Source organism: Apodemus sylvaticus, chromosome 5 (genome assembly GCF_947179515.1).
Source record: "Apodemus sylvaticus chromosome 5, mApoSyl1.1, whole genome shotgun sequence".
NCBI classification, from domain to species: domain Eukaryota; kingdom Metazoa; phylum Chordata; class Mammalia; order Rodentia; family Muridae; genus Apodemus; species Apodemus sylvaticus.
The window spans coordinates 32,693,526-32,719,155 of NC_067476.1; positions in this window are offsets into that span (position 1 = coordinate 32,693,526).

The following is a 25,630-nucleotide window of genomic DNA, read 5'->3' on the forward strand; positions in this document are numbered from 1 at the left end:
TGTATGGTTTTGGTATCAACGTAATTGTGGCTTCATAGAAGGAGTTGGGTAGTGTTCCTTCTGCTTCTATTTGGTGGTATGGTTTGAAGAGTATTGGTGTTAAGTCTTCTTTGAAGGTCTGGTAGAATTCTGCACTAAAACCATCTGGTCTTGTGCTTTTTTGGTCAGAAGGCTATCTATGACTCCTTCTATTTCTTTAGGGGTTATGGGTCTGTTTAGATGATCTATTTGATACTGATTTAATTTTGGTATTTGGTATCTGTCTATGAAATTGTCCATTTCCTCCAGATTCTCCAATTGTGTTGAGTATAGGCTTTTGTAGTAGGATCTGATGATTTTTTGAATTTCCTCAGTTTCTGTTGTAATCTCTCCCATTTCATTTCTAATTTTGTTAATTTCGATACTGTCTCTGTGCCCTTTGGTTAGTCTGGCTAACAGTTTATCTATCTTGTTGATTTTTTCAAAGAACCAGCTCCTGGTTTTGTTGATTCTTTGTATGGTTCTCTTAGTTTCTACTTGATTGATTTCAGCCCCGAGTTTGATGATTTCCTGTCTTCTTCTCCTCCTGGGTGAATTCGCTTCTTTTTGTTCCAGGGCTTTCAGTTGTTCTATTAATCTTCTAGTGTATGCTCTCTCCAATTTCTTTTTGGAGGCACTCAAAGTTATGAGTTTTCCTCTTAGTACTGCTTTCATTGTGTCCCATAGATTTGGGTATGATGTGCCTTCATTTTCATTAAATTCTAAAATTTCTTTCTTTATTTCTTTCTTGACCAAGATATCATTGAGTAGAGTATTGTTCAGTTTCCATGTGTATGTGGGCTTTCTGTTGTTTTTATTGTTATTAAAGACCACTTTTACTCCATAGTGATCTGATAGGAGGCATGGGATTATTTCAATCTTCTTATATTTGTTGAGGTCTGTCTTGTGACCAACTATAATGATCAATTTTGGAGAAGGTACCATGAGGTGCTGAGAAAAAGGTATATTCTTTTGCTTTGGGATGAAAAGTTATATATATATATATATATATATATATATATATATATATATATATATGTGTGTGTGTGTGTGTGTGTGTATGTGTGTGTGTGTGTGTGTGTGTGTGTGTGTTAAATCCAATTGGTCCAAAGCATCAATTAGTTCCACTGTCTCCCTGTTTAGTTTCTGTTTTCCTAATGGGTCCATTGATGAGAGTGGAGTGTTGAAGTCACCCACAATTATTGTGTTAGATGCAATGTGTGTTTTGAGCTTTAGTAAAGTTTCTTTTATGAATGAGGGCACCCTTGTATTTGGAGCATAGATGTTCAGGATTGAGAGTTCTTCTTGTTGGATTTTTCCTTTGGCCAGCAAGAAGTGTCCTTCCATGTCTCTTTTGACGACTTTAGGTTGAAAGTCAATTTTATCTGATATTAGAATGGCAACTCCAGATTGTTTCCTGAGACCATTTGCTTGTAGAATTGCCTTCCAGCCTTTTACTCTAAGGTAGTTTTTGTCTTTGACACTGAGGTGTGTTTCCTGTATGCAGCAAAATGTAGGGTCCTGTTTACATAACCAGTCTGTTAGTCTATGTCTTTTTATTGGGGAATTGAGTCCATTGATGTTAAGAGATATTAAGGAGTAGTGGTTATTGCTTCCTATCATTTTTGATGTTAATTTTATACTTGTGTGGTTATCTTCTTTTGGGTTTGATGAAAGAAGTTTAATATCCTGCTTTTTCCAGGATATAGTTTCCCTCGTTGTAATGGTGTTTTCCACCTATTATCCTTTGTAGGGCTGGGTTTGTGGAAAGATATTGTGTAAATTTGGTTTTGTCATGGAATATCTTGGTTTCTCCATCTATAGTGATTGAGAGTTTCGCTGGGTATAATAGTCTTGGCTGGCATTTGTGTTCTCTTAGAGTCTGTATAAGCTCTGCCCAGGATCTTCTAGCTTTCATGGTCTCTGGTGAGAAGTATGGTGTAATTCTGATAGGTCCTCCTTTATATGTTACTTGCCCTTTTTCTCTTACTGTCCTAAGTATTCTTTCTTTATTTAGTACATTTAGGGTTTTGATTATTATGTGACAGGAGGTATTTCTGTTCTGGTCCAGTCTGTTTGGAGTTTTGTAGGCTTCTTGTGTATTCATGGGCATCTCTCTCTTTAGGTTAGGGAAGCTTTGTTCCATAATTTTGTTAAAGATATTTGCTGGCCCTTTAAGCTGTAAATCTTCACTCTCATGCCTATAATCCTTAGGTTTGGCTTTCTCAGTGTGTCCTGGATTTCCTGGATGTTTTGGGTTACAAGCTTTTTGCATTTTGCATTTTCTTTGACTGTTGAGTCCATGGTTTCTATGGTATCTTCGGCATCTGAGATTCTTTCTTCTATCTCTTGTATTCTGTTGTTGATATTTGCATCTATGGACCCTGATTTCTTCCCAAGGTTTTCTATCTCCAAAGTTGTCTCCCTTTGTGCTTTCTTAGTTGTTTCTACTTCTGTTTTTAGATCTTGGAAGTTTTTGCTCAGTTCCTTCACTTGCTTGTTTGTGTTTTCCTGTAATTCTTTGAGAGATTTTTGTGTTTCCTCTTTCATGACTTCTGCCTGTTGATCAAAGTTCTCCTGTATTTCTTTAAGTGATTTTTGCATTTCCTCCTTATTGGCTACTAACTTCTGACCCATATTCTCCTGAATTTCTTTAAGTGATTTTTGTGTTTCCCTTGTAAGGGCTTCTAGCTTTTGATTGTTTTTCTCCTGAATTTCTTTAAGAGAGTTATTTATGTCCTTCATGTGTTCCTCTAACAGCATCCTTACCAGTGATTTTAAATCCAACTCTTGTTTTTCTGGTGTGTTGGGGTATCCAGGACTTGCTGTTGTTGCAGAATTGGGTTCAGATGCTGACATAATGCCTTGGTTTCTGTTAGTAGCCTTTAGTCATCTAGTTCTTACTGGTGTTAGATGGTCTTATTGTCACTGGCTGGTGCTTCAACCTATTGTGGACCTTTAGGGCTATTTCCAAGACACTGGATGACTGGGTTTCCTCTGGCACAGATTGCTGATATGCTGCCTTCCTCTTTTGTGCCTTTGGAGCCCTGCTCAGTCTTGCCTCAAGGAATGTTATACTTGGGTTGTCAAGGTGAACCAGGTGTTCCTGGACTGCTCTGTCAGGGAGCGAAGATGGTGGTGGTGGTGGGGGTCACTCCCTCTGTTGATTCTCGACACAGGCTCCACGACCAACCAGCTGGCAGATGAACCGCCAATGTTCTCAGGTCCTGGGCGCAGGCAGACCTTGGCAGTTTGCACCCCCAGAGATCTTAAGCTCAGGATAATACAGTACCTAGTGATGTTTTTCTGCCCCAGCAGGACGCGAAGATGGCCGTGGGGAGTTTTTCCCTAAAATTAAATTAAGATCATATGAACAGGGTAAATAGGGCTGTGAAACTCAACATAACCAAAGCAATAATAACCAATCTCCCAATAAAATAAAAGCCCAGGACACACTGCAAATTCTACCAAACCTTCTAATGCTCCAGACAAACTGCTCTATTGAGAGATGGGGGGGAGAGAGAAACAAAGAGAGAGAGAGAGAGAGAGAGAGAGAGCGACAGAGAGACAGAGACTACTAAACACATTCTATATGAAGGCAGCATTACCCTGATACTAAAACCAGGTAAGCACCTAAGAAATGACATCCAGTTCCCTTATAAACATAGATGCAAAACTTCTCTCTAATTTTTTCCTTTCTTTTACCAGTGCTGGGGGAGAGGATGAACCAGGGCCTCGGACATGCTAGGCAAGTGTTGTATCAGCCCAAGCTCTCAACAAAGTCCTTACAAACAAAATTCAAGAATATATTAGAATATTGTACATCATGACCAAGGTTGGTTCTGTTAATCCTGAGATTTGCCAGAGAAAAACCAATTTCACCATCTTGGGCCAAAGTTGAACCAATTAAATATTAAATATTGACCAAGAGAAAGTTTTTTGGTCAGAACTATTTCCTGTAATTTCCCAGCTGAAAATGGCCCTGAGCCATGTGTTACAAGATTCATAAGGACAAACCTATAGGCCACCATACTGTCCTATGGAACTTTGTTATTTTTCAAGACCTACAATCCTCAGCATTCCAGGAAGTTTCCTGATCCCTGGGCAAGTAGGGCTTACAGGATAATTCTGGGCATTACTGCTCAACATCTACAAATCAATAAGCATAATACAGTAAGAAAATAAACACAAACACAGAAATCATATCAATACCTGAATCGGTGCAGAAAAGGCTCTTAACAAAGTTCAGCATCCCTTGCTGATAAAAAAAAAAAAAAAAAAATCCCCAAAGTAGGAATAGGAAGAGCACGTTGTACACACAGACCTGTAGCCAACCTTCTATCAAATGGACTAGTTTCTAACAGAGGTGCCTACTCTTTCCACTCGCATTCAATATGGTGCTTGATGTCTGAGATAACTAATAAGACAAGAAAGAAATAAAGGGGATACGGATAGGAAATGCGGAAACCAAAGACTACCAGAAAACTCTTAGTCTTGATAAACACTTACTGCAAGTTAGCAGGATACATTCAAAGTCAAGGTATGCAAAGCCCATCTTCCTTCCCATCCTTTTCTTTCCTTCCTTTTTCCGATCTCTCTCTTTCCCTGTGTGTATGTGTCCTCTCTCTCTCTCTCTCTATCTCTCTGTCTCTGTCTCCTCTCTTCTCCCTCCCCTTTTGCTTCTTCCCCTTGTATTCCTGGCTGGTCTGGAGCTCTTTCTATAGACTAGGCTGGCCTTGACCTTCCAAGTGCTGGGATCAATGTGTACACCAGTACATCTAGCAGACACTTTTCTATATCCTATTTACAAAAGCCTCCAGAAAAAAAAATCAGGAAGACACCTAGGAATAAACTCAAACAAGAAGGCAGAATACATTTAAGGCACTGAAGAAAAACAGCAATGACCCTATACGATTGTTCTTTCACAAGAACACTGCCTTCCTGTGGGGATGCTTGTCTAACAGCAAATATTTACAAACAGATTGGGCTGTTTGTCCAAATGGGTAAGATCACAGCAGCCCTTGGGTTTAGATGAACTTAGACAAACCCTTCAATGCACGCTCTTCAGGCTCTGAGCCTACTCTGTCTTACCATCCAGCAGGTCTGTCTCTTTGTCCAGGTCACATTTTGCTCTAGGCTCACCTAGCTGGTGAGGAAATTGTTACTACATGAAGTTTCTTTTTAAAAAGTGTCACTCTGTCACCATCACTGAACTATGAGGATCAAGTCCCCGTCTGCAGTCAGACTGATCTCCCCACACACTCTCTGCCTCTCAGAGTTCACTCAGTGCCCCTGCCCCACACCCTTATCATCTGCAAACAGGACTGGTAGGCTCAGAAAATGTCCAGGGTAAAGCAAATGTTTTCTGCTCTGAGAAGCTCATATCTAGAAGGGTGGGGTGGGAGCAGATGTACAAAAAGAAATTGCAAAAATAAATAAGCAAGACAAATATCAGATAGTGATGATGATAATGACTGTTATTATTCTGAGAATAAATTGGAGATGATGTAAGAGGAAATGACTAACAGACTCTGCCTTAAGCAGATACAGTTTTTTAATTTATTGCACTTATTTATGTATTCATGTATGTATGTATATATTTAGTGTGTGTGCACGTGTGCGTGTTCATGTGTGTGTGTGTGTGTGTGTGTGTGTACTTTTGTGCTTGCCATGGTTTATGTGGATGTCAGAGGACATCTTGCAGGAGTTGGTTATCTCCTCCTTCCATGTGCATCTCAGGAATTGAACTCAGGTTATCAGACTTGGCAGCAAGCGCCACCTTGCTCTCACTTGCCCCCATAACTGACATTTCTTATTGTTGCAATTTATTTTTTTGTTGTTGTTGCAATTTATGAAATGATAGCCAGCTTCACAGAGATTTTAAAATAAGAGTTTTTAGTCTGTTTCTGTCTTTGTCAAAAGAAATAGCTCTCACCTCAAAAGAATAAGACATATAGTTTATTCTGGAGCAATTAAGAGTAATCATGGCCTGGGAAGATTCCCCCAATACACTGACCTGATGTGGAAACAGTTTCATGGAGTGTTTATAGTAACAGAGCAGAGAAAGTTACAAATTAAGACAATTTTAAAATACATTGGTAGGTGCATCAAAGGGGCCAGTTAGAGCAAGATGGGGAAATCTCTCCTGGGGCCTCAGATATTTATCTTTAGGGCTAGTTGTTTTCTACATCAATAAATTCCAAAAGGATTTATCTATTAGCCACGGGATGTTAGCTCTGACACACAGGTCATGGCAAAGAACAGTTATATGGGGGGGGGGGGTTAAAACAACCCATGATAAGGTAATTAGGTTTTGGACCTGTAACCTTCCAACCCTCCCATCTCACTGCCCTTCCTTCTAATCAAGTCTTCTGCAGACAACTTCTTTCCAGAAGTCCTCATTCAGGAGGAAACAGAGACCGCAAATACCCAGAAGAGAACGAGCCTCACTTGTTAGACGGCAGTGTTTAAGAATAGGTGTGGTAGGAATGAACGGACTGGAGTGGCTTCTCTTCTCCATTCCTGAAGCATTTTCTCTCCTTGTCTCCAGCTTCATTCCTTCTGGGTTGTCGAACTCACTTCCTCAGGGAGATCTTTGCTGACCCTGAAGTCTTCTTCAGATCCCGACTATGGGTGCGTAGTGCCCTTTTCCTTATGACACACATCACTGTTATACTTCAGGGAAGTCCGCCTTCTTGATGACTTAATGTGTCCATTGCCTCCGCCACGATGAATGTGACTGTTCTGCCCAGTATGGCTTACCCAATGTTTTTTTGTTTTGCTTTGTTTGTTTGTTTGTTTGTTTTGAGACACGGTTTCTCTGAGTAGCCCTGGCTGCCCTGAACTCACTCTGTAGACCATACTGGCCTCGAACTCAGAAATCTGCCTGCCTCTGCCTCCCAGGTGCTGGGATTAAAGGCATGTGCCATCACCGCCCGGCCCAGTATGGTTTACCTGTTTCTCAAGTTTAATTTGGTTTTTCAGGGCTCAGTACTAAACTCAAGGTCTCGTGTGTGTTAGGTAAACACTTTACTTCTGAAATGGACCCCTACATACATAGCACATGCGACACGGTCTATAAAGGTTTGCTAAAGTGGGGTTCGAGTCGATTAATTTTCAGTGGGTGATTCCTATTTAATTTCCCCCAATGGTTGATGCTTTATGCCTCCATCATGCACGACAGAAAGGCTGATCCTCTCACCATCTCCTGCCCTCAGCGTTAGCCCTCTGCCAGGTGTTACCACCCTAATAAACAGCCTCCTGCTGTTTTCTGAAGCACCTAATTTTAGTCAAATACAATTATACCAAGCCATAAGATGTCATAACCAGACACCTTAAGGCTGAATCTGCCTGGTTTCCCCTTGGGATGCCTTCCCCCCACCTAGCCACAGCGAGCAAGTCCCATGCTTTATGTCTCATGCACCCTCTCTGCTGATTCTGGGACCGGAAGTCACAGCCGTCATATTTTACAATGCCGGGCAACATGGCTGCTAGTGAAGGGCAGCTGTATTCGGGGTCTCCAAATAGGAATGACGGCACAAAGAAACAGAGAAGGAGAGAGAGGAAGAGACCCAAGCAGAGGCTTGTAAGAGTGGGGCCTAGATAGCATCTGCTGGTGCAAACGATCTTGGGCAAAGCATACCTGAGACAGCTTAAGGACTTCATGCTGGGGCTACAGAGATGGCTCAGAGGTTAAGAAAGTGTATTGCTTTTCCAGAGAACCTGAGTTCAAATCCCAGCATCTACGATGGGTGGCCCCTGTAACTGCAGCCCCTTGATGTCTTCTTTTAGACTCCTCAGGTACCTGCACTCTCACATGTGTGACCAACCACCCATGCTGATCCATGTCCACACATGATATAAAATGAAATTCATCTTAAAAGAAAGAATTCCATACAGCACTAACTTCTTCACCAGCCCGGTGAGCCTAGAACAAAATGACACTGATAAGAGGAGACGTAGCTGCTGGATGGTGAGATAAAGCAGAGTCAAGATCTGAAAAGTGTGCATTGACGATACTGGCCCAGTACATCCCAACCCCAGGGCTGCTGTGACCATTCCTGTTTGGATAACAAACAAGCTGTTTATAAATGTTTGCTAGTAGACAATCAGACCTGCAGGGTGGCAGTGTTCTTCTGAAGAAACAGCACATGGTCTTTTTAATGAAGAACCTGGGAGACATGGGGTGGGGGGGAGGGGGGCGGGAGAAGCTCTATTCTTAGTGTCTCAGCTCATAAGTACACCATCATGGAGCCATGGGTGATGATACAGGTGGTGTTAGCATCATAGGTACCTGGGCATAAGGCATGTGTGGAGCAGTTGTTCACTTATGACAGTTATAAATAGCACGGATTTCAGGTTCTGGGGAAGGAACCTATAGAGACAACTTGTAATCATTGAGTCCCTAGAGCTCTAGTTTAATTATGGACTTAATCAGAAGTTCCAATATACCCAACACAGAGAAAGAGTGGGAGAGGTAAGTCAAATGCCTAAGGTCCCTGGCAAGGCAAGGCGGAAGCTGACTGTGGACCAACTTATGGAAATGTAAGGAACAAGACAGAAAGCAGAAGGGGAATCCAGCAAGGGCAACCCTTAGCGACTCATGTCAGATGCCTATTCAACTTCAGTGCCATAGCCATTTCCTGTCACCTTCCCTAGGCACTGTGCACTTTTCAAGCTAAACTGTATAGGGTTTTGAGCGTAGTTGCTTCCTCACTGATAAACACATGGGGAAAATGTTTTCTTTGGAAACATTAGGTCACCAAAGACTGACATGAGGTCCTGTAGCATGGGGGAGTCCTTTCATTTCTTGTTGTCTAGAAAGGTTTCCACTCTACATTGTCCAGTGCTTTGTCTAGATTGCTGTCTTAGTTGGCTTCCAGTGCTTCATAAGATAAAAATTCCCCTTTCTCAGCATTAAAGGAGCAAGAAGCAGATAGACTCTCAAGATATCATCACTGTTTTACCTCCCTCTCACACTCCAGATGCTAAGTAATCCCTTCCCAGGACAACACCTTTCAACAAGCGCTCTTGCATTCTGACAAAGCCTGGAGGATTTCCCACTGTGCTCCAGCCTCGGAGTTTTGTTTTCCAGGTCTTCCAATGATTACAAGTGATTGAACCAGCACGACTGAGCGCTCATTCCCAGTTCTACCTAGGTGAGTGCTTGTAAACACGGAGCCGTGGGATGACAGTGGGAAGCTTGGGGAATAGCTTTCAGATCTTCGGTGCTATAACTATGGAGAGAATGCTGCATTTCACATGGTTTTTGCACACACCCAGAAAGAAAACCATTTCTCGTGATGACTTTTGATCCTTTCAAAAATGCTTTCCCAGAAAAAAATGCAATGGACCAAGGATAATAATGGCAACAACAAACCTTAAGGATTACAAGTCACAGGTGGTCTTAAGGTCACTGTTCTTTAAGGCAAATAAGCTTTTCCTATCACCCCATCAATTTAAATGATGCTACTATAGTTTTTGGTGTTTGTCCACACCACATTTCATATCTTTATAGGAAATTCTTCTCAGAAAAGGAATTAAGAGACACCATCTTGCAGAGAGCTCTAAAAAATAATAATTCACCAGGAAGGCACCAAAAACTGGCCAGTTGTTGAACAAAACTTGCTGCTGTAGGCAATTTAGTTGGCAGTTCTTCCATCGTTGCTGTCTGGTCCCCGCCATCCCATCCCACCAAAACCTGCGGTATTTGTTATCCAGATGGCGAAGCAAATCTTTGAGTCACAGGTGGTGTTGAAGTGTGGACTTAGCACAGCAGGTGGGCACCCACCTCCCCTGGTAGGTAGGCTAAATGAACCTGCTAAGCCAACGAACCACATCCAGGTGTGGGTGCTTCCTGATGCTGTTCACTAGGGTATGGAAGGCAGCTCTGGGTCATGTTTCCCAAAGGCAAGGATGTATATTTTAATGCTTGGTCATTAGGGAGTGACACTACTTGACCGGGATTAGGAGGTGTGGCTTTTCTGGAGTGTGTTCTTGTTGGAGGAAGTGTGTAGCTGGGAATGAGCCTTGAGGTTTCAAATGTTCAAGCTAGGCCCAGTGTCTCTTTCTTTCTCTCTTCCTGCTGCCTGCCAATCCAAATGTAAAACTCAGCTATGTCTCCTGCACCATGTCTGCCTGCATGCCTCCGCGCTTCCTGCCATGATGAAAATGGACTAAACCTCTGAATGTATGCCATCCCCAAGTCAATGCTTTCTTTTCTATGAGTTGACATGGTTCTTGTGTCCCGTCACAGCTATAAAACACTGGCTAAGACAATGCACATATATGGTTTTACATGACTAAAAGGGATCATAACGAGCCCATTGTCCCTTTATCAGATGTTGACCTCCCTACCACAGCCTGCCTGTTATGTTATCCTATCTTGCAAAACCAGAGAGAACCTATGTTAGTTACTTTCAGGTCAACTTGATACAAGCTAGAGTCATTTGGGAAGAAGGACTCTTAACTGAGAAAATGCCTGCATAATATTGGCCTATAGGAAAGTTTTTTAGACATATTCTTTTTTTTAACGATTTTTATTTATTTTATGTATGTGAGTACACTGTTGCTCTCTTCAGACACACCAGAAGAGGGCATCAGATCCATTTGCAGATGGTTTTAGCCTACCATATGTGTTAGGATTCTGTCTAAGCTCCACCCCACTATTACCTGACAACAGCCAGGTATGCCCCTCTCCACAGTTGCCTGGCAACAGCCAGGTAGGGCCCACTATAAAAGGGGCTGCTTGCCCCTCCTCTCTCTCATTGCTCTTGCCTCTTGGCTCTCTTGGCTCTCTCGCCTCTCTCATCTCTGCCCCTCTTGGGCTCTCCTCCCCTCCCCCCTTTCTCCACATGGTCATGGCCAGCCTCCACTTCTCTACTTTCTCTCTCTCTCTCTCTCTCTCTCTCTCTCTCTCTCTCTCTCTCTCTCTCTCTTTCTCTCTCTCTCTGACTTTCTCTGCCTCCACCACCCCATTAACTCCCATCCTCTGCCCTGAATAAACTCTACTCTATACCATGTCTGTGTGTGTGTCTGTCTGGTCCCTCAGGGGAAATGGGCCCACCTAGGCACCCCCTTCCCCAACACCACCGTATACTACATTTTCTAAACCTCTTTCTCTTTTTATGAACCCAACAATGTGGTTGCTGAGAATTGAACTCAGGACCTCTGGAGGAGCAGCCAGTGCTCTCAACCGCTGAGCCATCTCTCCAGCCCCGTAGTCAGTGCTCTGACCTGCTGGCATATTCAGCCTTCTGCCTCCAGACGTATTCTTGATTAATAGTTGAGGTAGAAGGGTCCAGCTCAGTGTGGGTGGTGCCAGCCCTGTGCTAGTGGTTCAGGGTGCTATACGAACGCAGGTCAAACAAGCCACGAGGGGTCAGAGAGTAAGCAGCCTTCTTCCATGGCCTCTTCTTCGCTTGCTGCTTCCAGGCTCCGCCCTGGAGTTCCTGCGCTGACTTCCTTTGATGAAGGACTGAGATCTGGAAGTGCAAGTGAACCAAACCCTTTTCTTTCTAAGTCACCTTTTGCCATGGTATTTTATCATAGCAATAGTCACCCTAACTAAGCAGGGCCACAGTGAAAGAATTATTTATATGGTCAAGTTTCTTGAGAATATCCAGAGGTAAGCCAAACACATGCTTCCTCAAAACTCACCAGGACAAAACATTTTCCACAGGATCTGCAGTGACAAGTGCATAGGCAGAGGGCATTCCTTCTGTTCATCAATCTGGAAAGACTCCGGAGTGGGAAATATGTGGTTTTATCTGTTTGTTTGTTTGTATTAATTGAGTACTAGGGCAACTCTCCCTTTCCTGGAACATTACGTAGAAGCACACAGCACTCTGAAATTCCCAGTACTCTCAGCTCCCTCGGCAAGGAGAGCTGTTGGTAACCTGCACTGGCATGTCAGCCTGGATGGGGCATGGATATAAGTAGCCACATCTATCTTTGAATATTTTCTGTATTAAACAAAAACAAAAACAAAAACAGGGGCTGGAGAGATGGCTCAGTGGTTAAGAGCACTGACTACTCTTCTGGAGGTCCTGAGTTCAAATCCCAGCAAACACATGGTGGCTCACAACCATCTGTAAAATACATCAGATTCCCTTTTCTGGTGCATCTGAAGGCAGATACAGTGTATTTGGTTATAATAATAAATAAATCTTTAAAAAATAAAATTAAAAACTATGATTATAATTGTCAAGCAAGACCAAGTCTATATAAATGAAGTAGAAAGATAAGTATTAAATATAAGTTGAAGAGATAAGGACAGAGCACAGCTGGTTTGGTGTTTGTCTAGCTTTCATGAAGCCTGGTGGTTCAGTCCTCAGTATTGTATAAACCAGGAGTGCTGCATACGCCCGTAATCTCAGGGAGGTGGAAACAGGAAGATCAGAAGTTCAAGGTCATCCTCAACTACATAGGGAGTTAAATGCCAGTCTGGGCTAGAAACCCAGTTTAAAAAAAAAAAGAGAGAAAAAAAGAAATAGATTGGAGTTTAAGAATATAATCCTAAACTTAATACACTTCATCTATGACCTAGAGAATTTACAATAGTTTCTATTTTATCTCTTTTGAATAACTGTTATACAGTACAAATAATATTATATTATCATGTATTCACGTTCACTGTGTCTCTGCATGAATATGTATGGAAATTGCCTCGTCATTACAGAATATAATATACAAATATGATGCCATGATTTGTTGGCATAAATACGTCATTGGTTTTTGGTATGAGGTTTGGAATTTTGTACTCCTGTGTGTTGCCTTTGAGCTGTCTCTCACATGTAATTTGCACATTAAACATGTAAGTGGACTTCTTTATTACACTGTAAGTCCCCACATCTACATAATATATGTGCTGAATCCTTACCTTTTGAATTAAAATTTTAAAAATACTTTAACCCATCTTCAGAAGCAAGAACACTGCTCAGAGGGTGTAATAAGATATTCATTAGCACAGAGCAATCAATAAAAACCCTGTTATAATTAAGGTGATCAATAGGTTGTAGTGGTGGGCCTAGGAGCCAGGCAATGAACTTTGCATACCATAACTGTAGGTACCCGAGGCCTGCAAAGCTTGTGACGCCATACAAGCAATGTATAGGTCTGTTGCCAAGGCAACAGCTGCCGTTTACCCAGAGTTCCATAGCCCACCTTTACCTGTAACTATGTCACCGCCGGTATATAACTGGGCAGCGCTCCTTTCCTCTCTCTCTTTCTCTTCTCCCCTTCCTTCCCGCCCGCTACCCCTTCCCTATCTTAAATAAAGCCCCATGTGGAGCTATCTGGTCTAGCGCGGTGCCCGTGGTGCGCACGTGTGGGCATGGGCGAGCAGCGGCAGCCGCAACGCAGCCAGCAGACAGGACGTTCGAGCGAGCACAGAAACCAACAATAACTCTGCCACATCGTTGTATTGCAAGCAGCTAGGGACCGTTAGCCAGAGTCTCCAACAGTTTCCCGACATCCCAGAATGCTGTGCAAATTAATTTCTAGAAATCCATTTTTACAATATTTATTGTATGTATATGAATGTTTTGCCTGTATCTATGTTTATAAACCACACGAGTGAATGGTATAGTCAGAGTCAAAACAGGGCATCAAATGCCCTGAAACTGGAGTTAAAGATGGTTGAGAGCCGCAGTGTGGGTAGTGGGAACTGAACCAGGGTCCTCAGGAAGAACAGCCAGTGCTCTTAAGTGTTGAGCCATCTCTCCAGCCCCTGGGAAGCCATTTTAAGATCATGTGACTAGATAAAGCACGAAGCATAAGACCATTACTATTGTCATGGAGTTTGTGCTGAACGAATACCTACATGCTATTGATCATATATCTTTTTAGGTATCTGACACAGATTAGCTCACCCTGCCTGTATAGCAAAACTTTAAGTTGGATAAGGGGAAACTGAGGCACAGAGAAATTGAGTCACATGTCTCAGGGTAGTCAGCTGTGACTAAGTGAAGGAAGACAGCTACACGTGACCACACTGGCAGTCCTTCTAGCATGAACATGACACTCTTACCTTGGAGATGATGGCTAATCGAGGGGGCTTAAAAAGGAGAGGATTGGGGGTTAAGGGAGTGTAGCACGGTGGCGTGGGAAAGGGAGTGCCCAGGCAGGCTCCTGTCCAGGCACCTCTTCTCCCTCAGGGACCACACACACACAAGCATGGTATAGAATAGAGTTTATTCAGAGTAGGGGATGGGAGTTAGTGGGAGAGACAGACAAAGAGAGAGAGAGAAAGAGAAAGAGAGAGTAGAGAAGTGGAGTGGAGGCCGGCCATGACCACGCGGAGAGGGAGCCCAAGGGGCAGAGAGGTGAGAGTATGTGGGAGAGCTGAGAGCAAAGAGAGAGAGAGAGGAGGGGCAAGTAGCCCCTCTTATAGTGGGCCAGATCTCTGGGGCGGGGCATACCTGGCTATTGCCAGGTAGGTGTGGGGTGGAGCTTAGATAGAACACCAACACTAATTATCAGTGCCAGGTCTGCTCCTTGCTTAACCTAAATCACTGCATCTTATTGAAGCCTATAACAGTCGCTGTCTAGAAAGGATGCTTGCATTATGGCTGGGGGTCTAGCTTGATGGTAGGGCATGCTTAGCTCGCTCCCCAGTACCTGCAGGTTGGAGGGACAGTTAATCAACTGATAGTCTTGACAAACAAACACATCCTAGTAGCAGGATGTGAATACATGAGTTGAACTATCCAGCTTCTCCATGAGTTTACCCTAATTCAATACAGGACCTTAAACATAGGCACATATTTCCAAGTCTTAAGGTACCTTTACCAATTGGATTAAAATTATCAATAGGCATCCTGCCCTGGTGCTTTTTCAACTGTTGCAAATAAGATTTGAGGCCTATTAAATGAGTCGGTCAATGAGTTGTGAAAAACTTGGCCAGAAAACATTTCCAGGCTTGAAGCTCTCACTCCCTGAGGCCGTTACTTAATGTTGCAATCGCTTGTGCTCTACCTGAGGCCTTGTGAGCAGTCTAGATCCCGAAATGAATCCATCCTCTGCGGTCTGGCGGCATCATCCAGGGTTTAAACTCAGGCCACAATTGCCGACACTGATTGGTAGGCTCGGCAGTCACAGGGGGCGGGGGGGGGGGGGGGGGTTGAATAGGCGCCAAGAACAAAAGCAGGTTCTCCTTGGAAGGACTCCGTGAATGGAAACGGTGGGAAAGGGCACCCTGCTGCTTCCTGCGCTGAATCCATTCTGGAAGAAAGGACTTCCGCCTGGCATCTCTCCCAGGGGACACAACAGAAAAGTAGTCTTACTAAGCAAATTTTCCGGGACTTCTGTCAAATTATATAGAAACACACACACGCACACACACACACACGATATCAATCTATCCCACAGCTACTGAACAACAGAAAGAAGATCGGGCTATCCTGTGACCTAGTCTGAGTGGTCCTGGCTCCGTTGCTATGCTCTGCCGAGAGAGCTCAGGCCAGCATCCCAGAGCAGTCTGGCTGGCTGCGTTCTAGGGCAACCAAAACTGTCCTAAAGAACGGCAGCAAGTAGCCAGGGCGGTGGTGGCGCACACCTCTAATCCCAGCACTCTGGGAGACAGAGGCAGGCGAATTTCTGAGTTCGAGGCCAGCCTGGTCTACAAGAGTGAGTTCCAGGACAGCCGGGGCTACACAGAGAAACCCTGTCTCAAAAGAAAAAAAAAAAAAAAAAAAAAGAATGGCAGCAAGCCAGGCCCTAAAGGTAGGGCGGGACTCTCCCAGTTTGGCTCTCAATTGCAACAGGGTGGCAGGGACCCTGGATCTGTAAGATGGGTAGGTTTTTACCTCAGCACAAAAATTCCGGAAATTTCCCTGGTGATTCCCTACACGGGTTTGTAGCCAACAAAGAAGAAAGGCAAACAGCTAACAGATTACAGTGCCTTTAGTACTATTAACTATATAGATGACTTGGATTTTACGACTAAAAACCTGAATGGTTTAGCCATCTGCCTAGAAGTGCTAGCTATAAAGAGCTGGCCAATAGATAGCCGTGGCACAATACTTTAAAAAAAAAAAAAAAAAAACAGCCCAAGACCTGTTAGCAAATGACCCAATTATGTGATCCAAAGAAACACAAGGTCATCGCTCCACCACTGAGATAGTGTCACTGTGGTGCTCAGGCTGACCTCACACTCCCAAGTAACCCTACTGCCTCAAGAGGAATTAAAGGTTTGTGCCACTGTGCCTGGCATTCATTTCTGTCCCCTTGTTTTAAGGATTTGATTATTTTTGTGATGTGTGAGTGCATGTGTGTGTGTGTGTACATGTATGTGCAAGTTCTCGTAGAGGCCCAAAGAGGTCCCTAGACCCCCCTCTTCAGATAGAGCTACAGACAGTTTGCTCTCCAGTCTGCTATCCCCCTCCCCCTCTTCTTTTTAAACCACCAAGCCCATCAATTACACCTAATTCAAAAGCCCATTGATGTTGGACAAAACTTGAGTAAGGTCATCAGCCTAACAACCATTCATAAAGCATCTTGGGGAGGGGGGTTCTGTGTCCGGGCTGACCTGGAACTCTTTCTGCAGACCAGGCTGGCCTCCAACTCAGAGATCTGCACGTCTTTCCCGAGTGCTGGGATTAAAGGCATGCACTACCACACCTGCCTCATAAAGACTTTTTGATAAGGCTGTATTTTCCTTAGGTAAGGATAACAAAACTTTCTACCCTTTTGTAAACCTTGACAGTCACATCCCTTTGTAATTTATTTAGCTGGTTTACCTTTGTGCCCGAGTAGGCTTATCAGCTCCTTCTTCCTTCTTCCTTCCTTCCTCCTTCCTTCTCTTTTTCTTCCTTCTTCCTTCCTTCCTCCTTCCTTCTCTTTCTCAACAATTGAGAAACTCAAAGAAGGGACTGGATGTTTACCTTGATTTCACTCTTAAACCTACGGCATGATGGCTCACTGCCGCTGAACGCAGCATCACTCAAAATAAAGTCTTAGATACATGTTACGGCCACGGCTGAGTATGGTGCAATACAACTATAATTTCTGCAATTTAAAGGCTGAGGCAGGAGGAGCATGTGTTAATGTCTAGCCTGGGCTACATAGTCAAATGCTGGGCCAACAAAGTAATAAGCAAACAAACAAAATTTACAATTTAAAATGATGTTTGTTAGCAAGGTGGTGGTGGCCCATACTTTAATCCCAGTACTCGGAAGGCAGAAGCAGGTGGATCTGAGTTCAAAGCCAGCTTGGTCTACAGACTAAATTCTAGGATGGCCAACGCTACACAGAGAAATCCTGTCTCAAAAAGCATAATAATACAATTTTTATTCTTTATAAAATATTGCACAGGAATCCAGTAATAATATTGTTGAAGATACATATTTTCTTCTTTTTTTTTAAAGATGTATTTGTTTTTTATATGTGACTACACTTTCAATGTCCTCACATCCCATTACCGATGGCTGTGAGCCACCATGTGGTTGGTGGGAATTGAACTCAGGACCTCTGGAAGAGCAGTCAGAGTTTTTAACCACTGAGACATCTCTCCAGCTCCAGCTCCACATCTTCTAATTGCTTCGTAGTAATGTCTGTATAATTTTACACAATTAATAATATAGATCTTGGCGGGCGGTGGTGGCGCACACCTATAATCCCAGCACTCTGAGAGGCAGAGGCAGGCAGATTTCTGAGTTCAAGGCCAGCCTGGTCTACAGAGTGAGCTCCAGGACAGCCTGGGCTATACAGAGAAACCCTGTCTCAAAAAAGCCAAATCCAAAAAAACAAAAACAACAACAACAAAAACCAATAATACAGATCTTACACTTCTTTAGTTCTCTTAATTCCTGAATACAAATGACTGATAATTTCTTTCGGCAGTGTTAGCAGTTTTGCAACTCGATCGACAGGGCTTTTCTCTGCCCCAAAACTATCTCTTTACCGAAGTTTTCCATAACACAACACAGAGATCATTGAAATCTTTATTCATCAAGCTGACATTGGAAGTCTAGTTGAAGAAGAGAGAGCCTGGTTCTGAAGCCACGGGTTGAGACTATTGTCCCCCCACAATTTTTGTTGGTTGTACTAGATGTGCCTCACCTGTCAGAATGATTAAACACGTAGAGAGCTTTGGTCTTTTCCAAAGATCACAGCACCTGGGTTTTAGATGCACCACAGAGAGTGTGGTAGGCACGGAAACAAACCTTAACCCAGTAGGTGCTGGTGTGTTGTGTGAGGAAATTGAGCAAGGCTTTTCTTTTCTGGTGTACCCTCTGTTCCTGTCACCTCTGTGGCTCACATGCTCCCAAGGCCATACTGCCATAGCCGGTTAAAATGTCCCAGCCGGGCGGTGGTGGCGCACACCTTTAATCCCAGCACTTGGGAGGCAGAGGCAGGTGGATTTCAGAGTTCGAGGCCAGCCTGGTCTACTGAGTGAGTTCCAGGAAAGCCAAGGCTATACAGAGAAACCATGTCTCAAATAAATAAATAAATAAATATGTCCCAGATTTGGTTTTCCATTGTCCTATACTGACTGGGACAGAGGTTAGACTAAGAAGCAGAAGTCCTCTTGAGTGAAGATAATGTGGGCAGCATCTGCATGCTGCCGCTGCTCTTTCTAAATGAACAAGAATCACGGCTGTGGAGAGCCAGTGTGAGATGCGTCACTCTGCAGTGTGCCTCCGACTCAGGCTAAAGCCCCTCGGAGTGTCCCAGACATGACAGCTTCTCAGAGAGCAGAGCCTGGAGCCCAGAAAGGCATAACAAATCTACAACAGCACTAAGTAATTCAATTTTTTTTCTTTTTAAAATAACACTGTTAAGATGATAAAAAAAGAAATGAGTTTGTTGCAGTGGATTTTTTTCTTAACGTGTCCTCAATGTGCAACTGTAATATCTTACTTAAAGTCGTCCTATGGACTTTGTCCCTTACCTAAAGGCCAGTCTAGAGTTCGCTTAGCCTGGAACAGTTGTTGGCTTTTTTTCCTTCATATTTCTAATGAGTCCTGACCAATTACCATGCACCCTCAAGTTTGTTTGATGTTTTTTTCCCAATTAAGGCTGTGTATTTGGGCCTCGTTTCTATTAGAAACGATGCTGTACCCATGGTACCTCACACGCTCTATTTGTTGATGGTCTTAATTTCAGTGCCTTGATTCAAGTGGTATCTGCCAGTTTTCTCCCCACCACTTGGTTACTGAACAACTAGCTTACGGGAAGATAGTGTGAGGCCATCTAAGAAAATATTTGTAACACTTTTGTTCTCTAATGTTTGTTAGCATCTACTGATGATTCTTGCCTGAATAATTATTACTGTAGTATTTGCCAAAGGGTAATCCCCATTTTCACTATTCTTTCTATATTTATTCATTGGACTCCTGCTATAAAAGGGGAATTTTCTCTTCTGTCTCATTTGTTTATATTAGTATGAACTCAAATTCTTGTTTTATCCAAGTTGTAATTTGGGGGAGGGCAGGTGCGTGCGAGACTGGATTTCTCAGTGTAGCCTTGGCTATCCTGGAACTTGCTCTGTAGACTAGGCTGGCCTCAAACTCATAAGAGCTCCACCTGCCCCTGTCTCCACAGTGCTGGAATTAAAGGTTGTGGCAACCACCACTGCCTGGTGGTAATTAATTAATAAGATTATTTTGTTGTTCAACTTGTCCCACATTAGTCATATGGAGCCTGTTACAGTTGTTTTTTAGGCCAAATGTGGTGGCACGCTCTTGTAATCCCAGCATTTGGGATGCAGATGCAAGAGGTCAGACTGATCCAGATAGCAAGTAAGTTGAAAGCCATCCTAAACTACAGAGTAAGACCGTGTATCAAAAAACAAAAACAAACAAAAAACAAAAAACAAAAAAAAAAACAAAAAAAAACAAAAAAACAACAAAAAAGGCAAAAACAAAAACAAAACAAAACCCCCAAAATAACAATAAAACACATAACTCAAAATGTACTCATTCAAGAACAGTTCTTTTCCTCCTGGTACTACAAAATTCATTCTGTACTTTTCTAGCCTTGACTCAGCCATTGATTAGATCCCCCAGGGTTTGCTTCCTGCTGGGGAATTGTCTTTTATGAACTAGGTTAGGTGGTGAGCGTGTGCACAACACACATAAATGTATAGTCATCCCTGGACATATTTGCTGCTTTTCTTGTTACTATGACAAATTACATGTTGGGAATATTCTAAAAACACTTGCACTGGAGGGTGGAGGTGGGTAATTTGGGCTCACGCTTTCAGAGATTTCAGTCTATAATCCTTGTGACCACTGATTGACTTGGGGACCAGAGTGAGGCAGAATATCATGGAGGTGAGAGGATATTGCAAATAAGGCTGTTCATCTCATGGGAGTCAGAAAGAAGAGGATGAAGAAAGGACTGGGGAGCCATGTATACAACCCTCAGCATTATGTTCCAGTGACTTCCATCACCCAACGAGGCCCTACTTCCTCACTTTTCCACCTGCTCAAGTAGTGGCACACCACTAAGTGTTCAACACTTGAGTCTATGGGGACATTTTATATCCAAACCATAACCCTTCTGTAGAAAGTTCTGATACATACAACTGATTGAATCTGTGATATGAAAAGCCACAAATGTTAACATCCTTATTTACTTCTCTACGCTATGTAAACAGAAAACCATGAATTCACACTGGCTCCAATTTGACTTCAATGTTGCAGGACTCTGCACTTTTTATCTTTTTGGCTGCTGTACTAGCTTCCTCAACAGAAAGCGATGTGGCTCTGATCATTTGTCACATGACACTGCTTTTATCTCTTCCTTGGTATTCACTCATCCTCCCATAAGCCGTGTCCACTTCTTCCTCTGCAGCTGCCCCTCTTCCACAGCCCATAAACATGTGGAGGAGGGTGGATACCTAAACACAGTCAGGGTTCTGACAACAGAGCAAAAGGAAATTTTTTTTTTTTTTTTTTTTTGGTGGAGACAGGGTTTCTCTGTAACTCACTCTGTAGATCAGGCTGGCCTCAAACTCAGAAATCTACCTGCCTCTGCCTCCCAGAGTACCGGGATTACAGGCATGTACCACCACCGCCCGGCTGGAAATAGATTTTAATATGAGACCAACAGTGCCCATGCAGGAATCCACTCCTTCCCAGTATCAGCTACCATTCTCCTTTGGGAAGTCTCCATCTTCCCATAACAACCTATGGTTAGAGTGGGGACAGACACATCTATTGGTGGCCTCAGTGAAGCCGGGTTAATTTTTAAAAACATTCCTTCATTCACACATGGACCCTAGAGGGCCTTATTCATCTATTATCTGGGAGTTTAAGTACTATCACCTCTAACCTACAACAGAGGGATGAAGCAAAGACAGATATTCTGATCTTCAAATGAGTTTAAAAAAAAATCAAAGGGTTAATAGTGGTTAAAAAGCAAATCTGTGAATACTAATGTATCTTGAAATTCCATATCAGCCTTCATTTTTAAATTGAAAGTAGTTTTTTCCATATAATACAATCTTATGATTTCTTCTCTCTCACCCTAATCCGTTCCTCCCCACCTCTCCTTCTAGCTGCATCCACTCCCTTTCTATCTCAGAAAACAAACTGGCATCTAAAGAATAATTATAACATAAAATAAAGTAAAATACAGCACAATGAAAGCAAATAAGTTGGAATAAAACTAAGCAAACAAGAGAAAGTCAAAGGAAAAGCACCAAAAAAAAAATGCATGTAGATGACACACACGTTTGAACAACCAGCAATCCCATTAAAACATAAAACTGGAGGCCAGAATACATTTGCGAAGGATCTATGAGGTAGTGTGTGTGTGTGTGTGTGTGTGTGTGTGTGTGTGTGCCTTGACTTAAATATCATGAGCCAAAGAACTTCCAGATACCTTAAGTTCGTTTTGTGTTGGCCATCTTCTGAGGGTCATGGGACATACTATTCTTAAAATGGTTTCTTTTCCCCAGTGAGACTCCCTTGTAGAGGAGCAAAGTGGCGTTTCCATCAGTGTTGTTACACTGACTTCACACTGATTTGGCTTTCTGTGCTTATTCTGGACATCTGTTCAGCATCAGGACACGGGTCCCTGTCACTTACTGCAGCTGTGGGCCTGAGGTTATCCACAGGAGGCAGGACAGAATAACTGAGTCAGCAGCGGAGCTCAGCTGGCAGCTGTGTGACAGGAAGCGTCACTCCAAGCCGCTTTTCCCTCAGCGAACCAAAGGAAAGGAAGTACACAGACACACACACACATACACACACGCATATGAGTGCACACACACGCACATACACACACTAGCACCACCAACATCAAAAAAACAGGAATTCACAAACATGAGTCATTAATATCTCTCAATGTCAATAGATTCAATTCCTAAATAAAAAGACACAGGCTAACAGAATGATTGTGAAAACAGGATCTGTCATTCTGCTGCATACAAGTAACACACCTCAGCCGCAAAGATTGATATTACCTCAGAATAATGGGTTGAAGAACGGTATTTCTGTCTTCCTCTTTGCCCTGAGGTTGTGTTAGTGTCACCCAGTCGTGACCAGACACTCCTGGACTGCCATTCGTTAACCAAGGGAAAATGTTTAACGGTTCTAATCATGTCATCATTTCGTCATGTGGAGCATGAGCTCATGTGGATGCATTTTTAGTTTAAAAATAGAGAGCTTCATGGGACTCAGCTGGTGGAGGGCACACCTGGGGAAGAAGGAAGACTTCCCTCATCGCTCCTTTCCTGTTCTCATGAGATCTTACCAGCTGAGGCGTCTGCTGCCTGCTCCTTTGTTTAAGCATTTCTCATTTGAGTGGCAGCAAGATCACTGATTCTGTGATGTCCTTGCTCCGTTCTCCACCCTGCCATCAGAAGAGTCTTTCCGTTCTGTGTGCTTTCTCTACAGTTCTGCCAGCGCCTCAAGAGCCACCCACAGAGCACCACAGGCCAGTCCTCTCGCTGTGGTGCTGGAACACTCTCCCTTTAGCTAACGGCCCTCACCGGAAGCTCCACATTGCAGACCTCCTTGGAAACACTCTCAAGCTCTTTAGACATTCACCTTGACCAAACTTTACATCTGACTTTGTGAGTTTAAGGAACCTACTTCACCTAGAATTTTGAAACTTAGCCCAGATGCCCATCAATGCCTCTGGGATGTCTTTCCAGACTTCCCATTAGCCTCCCAACAGGCTTGGTGCTCTCCCCTTTGACCTCTGTGCTTTCTATCTTTTATTTGTTTGTCTGCTAGCCTGGGGCAGGCCTTGTCTTTCATTTTTACATATCTAGTACCTGCTATTGTCTTGATTTTTGGCTGCTACTCTCGTTGACTATGTGAATAAAGGAACGATATGGAACTGGGAGAAACTTGATTGTGATCATTTAAGGTTAGTCACTTGGGGAATTAGCAATACCAATGCCTAACACTAAGTCAACCGCAAAAATCTATTCTGTAGGACGTTTTAGGGTATGCTGTTCAATCTTTTTTTTTTTTTTTTTTTTTTTTGCATATCAAATCTCTTACTCCAGTCAATTGTAGCATCAAATAAATCACTCAGCACAGAATCCTGTAAGGCAAGCACATATTATTGTTCACCGTATGGAGACAATAAAAGGTGTCAAAAAACAGGAAGAAAAAAATGTGACAAGGTTTTCCTAATAGGGCAATATTACAAATTTTAATCGCTAAGACTGTATCCACACCCGTCAATAATCAACAGGGGGAAAGTTGTGACTCCTTTCATAATATTTGGGAAATGGAAAGTCTTTGAATTCCTGGTACTTGGTTCACAACCCAGCAACATTCATGAAAATGCACATCCTGCCCCTCCCCGCCCTTCCCACAATGAAGTCTCAAAGAGGCTGGCTTCTGAGTATTTTCCAAGTCTTGATCTTGAGTGAAGACTTCATACCTTCCTTACTTATGCTGTCTCAGAATATTCCATCTCCCCATCTTTCATCTAGCCCTTTTTAGTACTTTTCTGTCCTTTACACATAGCCTAAATCTTGACAACTTTTAAAAAGTCACCCTCGAGTATCTTGGCCCATGACTTGTGTCATTCATGTCTCTTTCATACATACAAATATATATATGTGTGTATGTGTGCGTGCGTGTGTGTGTGTGTGTGTGTGTGTGTGTGTGTGTGTTGAACTCTCTACGTGGCCAAGGATGATGTAGAACTTAATGTTCTCTTGCCTTTACCTAGGATTCCAGGCATGTGCCATCATGTTCAGCCATTTTGTTAGTTTTCATCAGCTCTCATGCCTGTGGTATTCACACAGGAGCTCCTATCCTTGACTGACACATTTGCCCTCTCCCCCCACACCTCTCACATCTTCTTTTTGTACCTGGTGTAATTGTCCTTCCTGGTTAATTATTATAATTAATCTTCCATTACATTGTCATCTCTTCTTATTTATTTATTTATTTATTTATTTATTTATTTATTTATTTATTTGGATTTTTTTTCCAAGGCAGGGTTTCTCTGTGTAGCCCTGGCTGTCCTGGAACTCACTCTGTAGACCAGGCTGGCCTCGAACTCAGAAATCTGCCTGCCTCTGCCTGCCTCTGCCTCCCAAGTGCTGGGATTAAAGGTGTGCATCACCACTGCCCGGCATCACCTCTTCTTAGCAAAACTCTCATGGAGACATAGCTCCAACTCCACCTGTAGTACAACCGCACAGACATGGCTGAGTGTGACTGGAGCCATGTTGTCTGACTTTATCTTGAGCGTTAACACTGAATGAGTTCTTTTTACATAATTTTTATTTATCTTTGACAATTGCATACATAGATACAATGTATCTCGGTCACATACACCTTTAACTCCTCTCACTCCCCCAGACCTCCCCACATGCCCCTCCCACCATCATGTCTTTTTTTTTTTTTAGCTTATAGCCTATCACATCCAATTAGTACTGCCCACATTAGAGTGTGCAATCTACTGATGGCCACACCCCTGAAGAATAGTGACTCATTCCTGCAGCCACCAATTGCAACAGTTCGTTAGCTAGGACTGCAGCCTCATAGGATCCTCCCTCACCCAGGCTGGACTTACTGCCTGGCTCCATCTTGTAGATGGTATTTTAGTTGATTGGAGCTCATGCTGTGTCCAGAAGACAGCACTGGAAGAGTTCTCAGCTGCTTGGCAACCTCTGTCTATTTCTCCTGTCTCTTCATTCTCCCATTCTCCTAGACAACAATAGTATGTTGTCATGTGATTGTAAATTGGTTTTAACCCCAATTATTTGAGAAGTCTTGTTTTCCCAAGGCTTTATATGATTGAGAACACTCTACAAAGCTTCTTTTAGCCTTAGTGATGTTAAGTACAAGCCTGATGCCCATGTAAATGGACCAAGGCCTTTCAATATGTGCTGTACTTCATCCTTGGGACATTGCAAGGAATTCCAGGATAGGAGGAAGCTAAAAAAAAAATGCAAAAGACTCAAAATCAATTTGAAAATTCCCCCTACCATGGCCGTTAAAGGAGAGAAAAAGAGGAAGCCCCGCCCCCCCCATGTCAGTAGGGGTCAAAGCTCATCTTGATCATCTTGATTTCCTATTACCACCTTGATAACTGGCCTGGGTGATAACAAAGTTTATAGAATTGAATTCTGAAAAAGAAAATAGGCACTAAGCCTTATTCTGACAGAAGCAGAAATTCAAGAAATTAC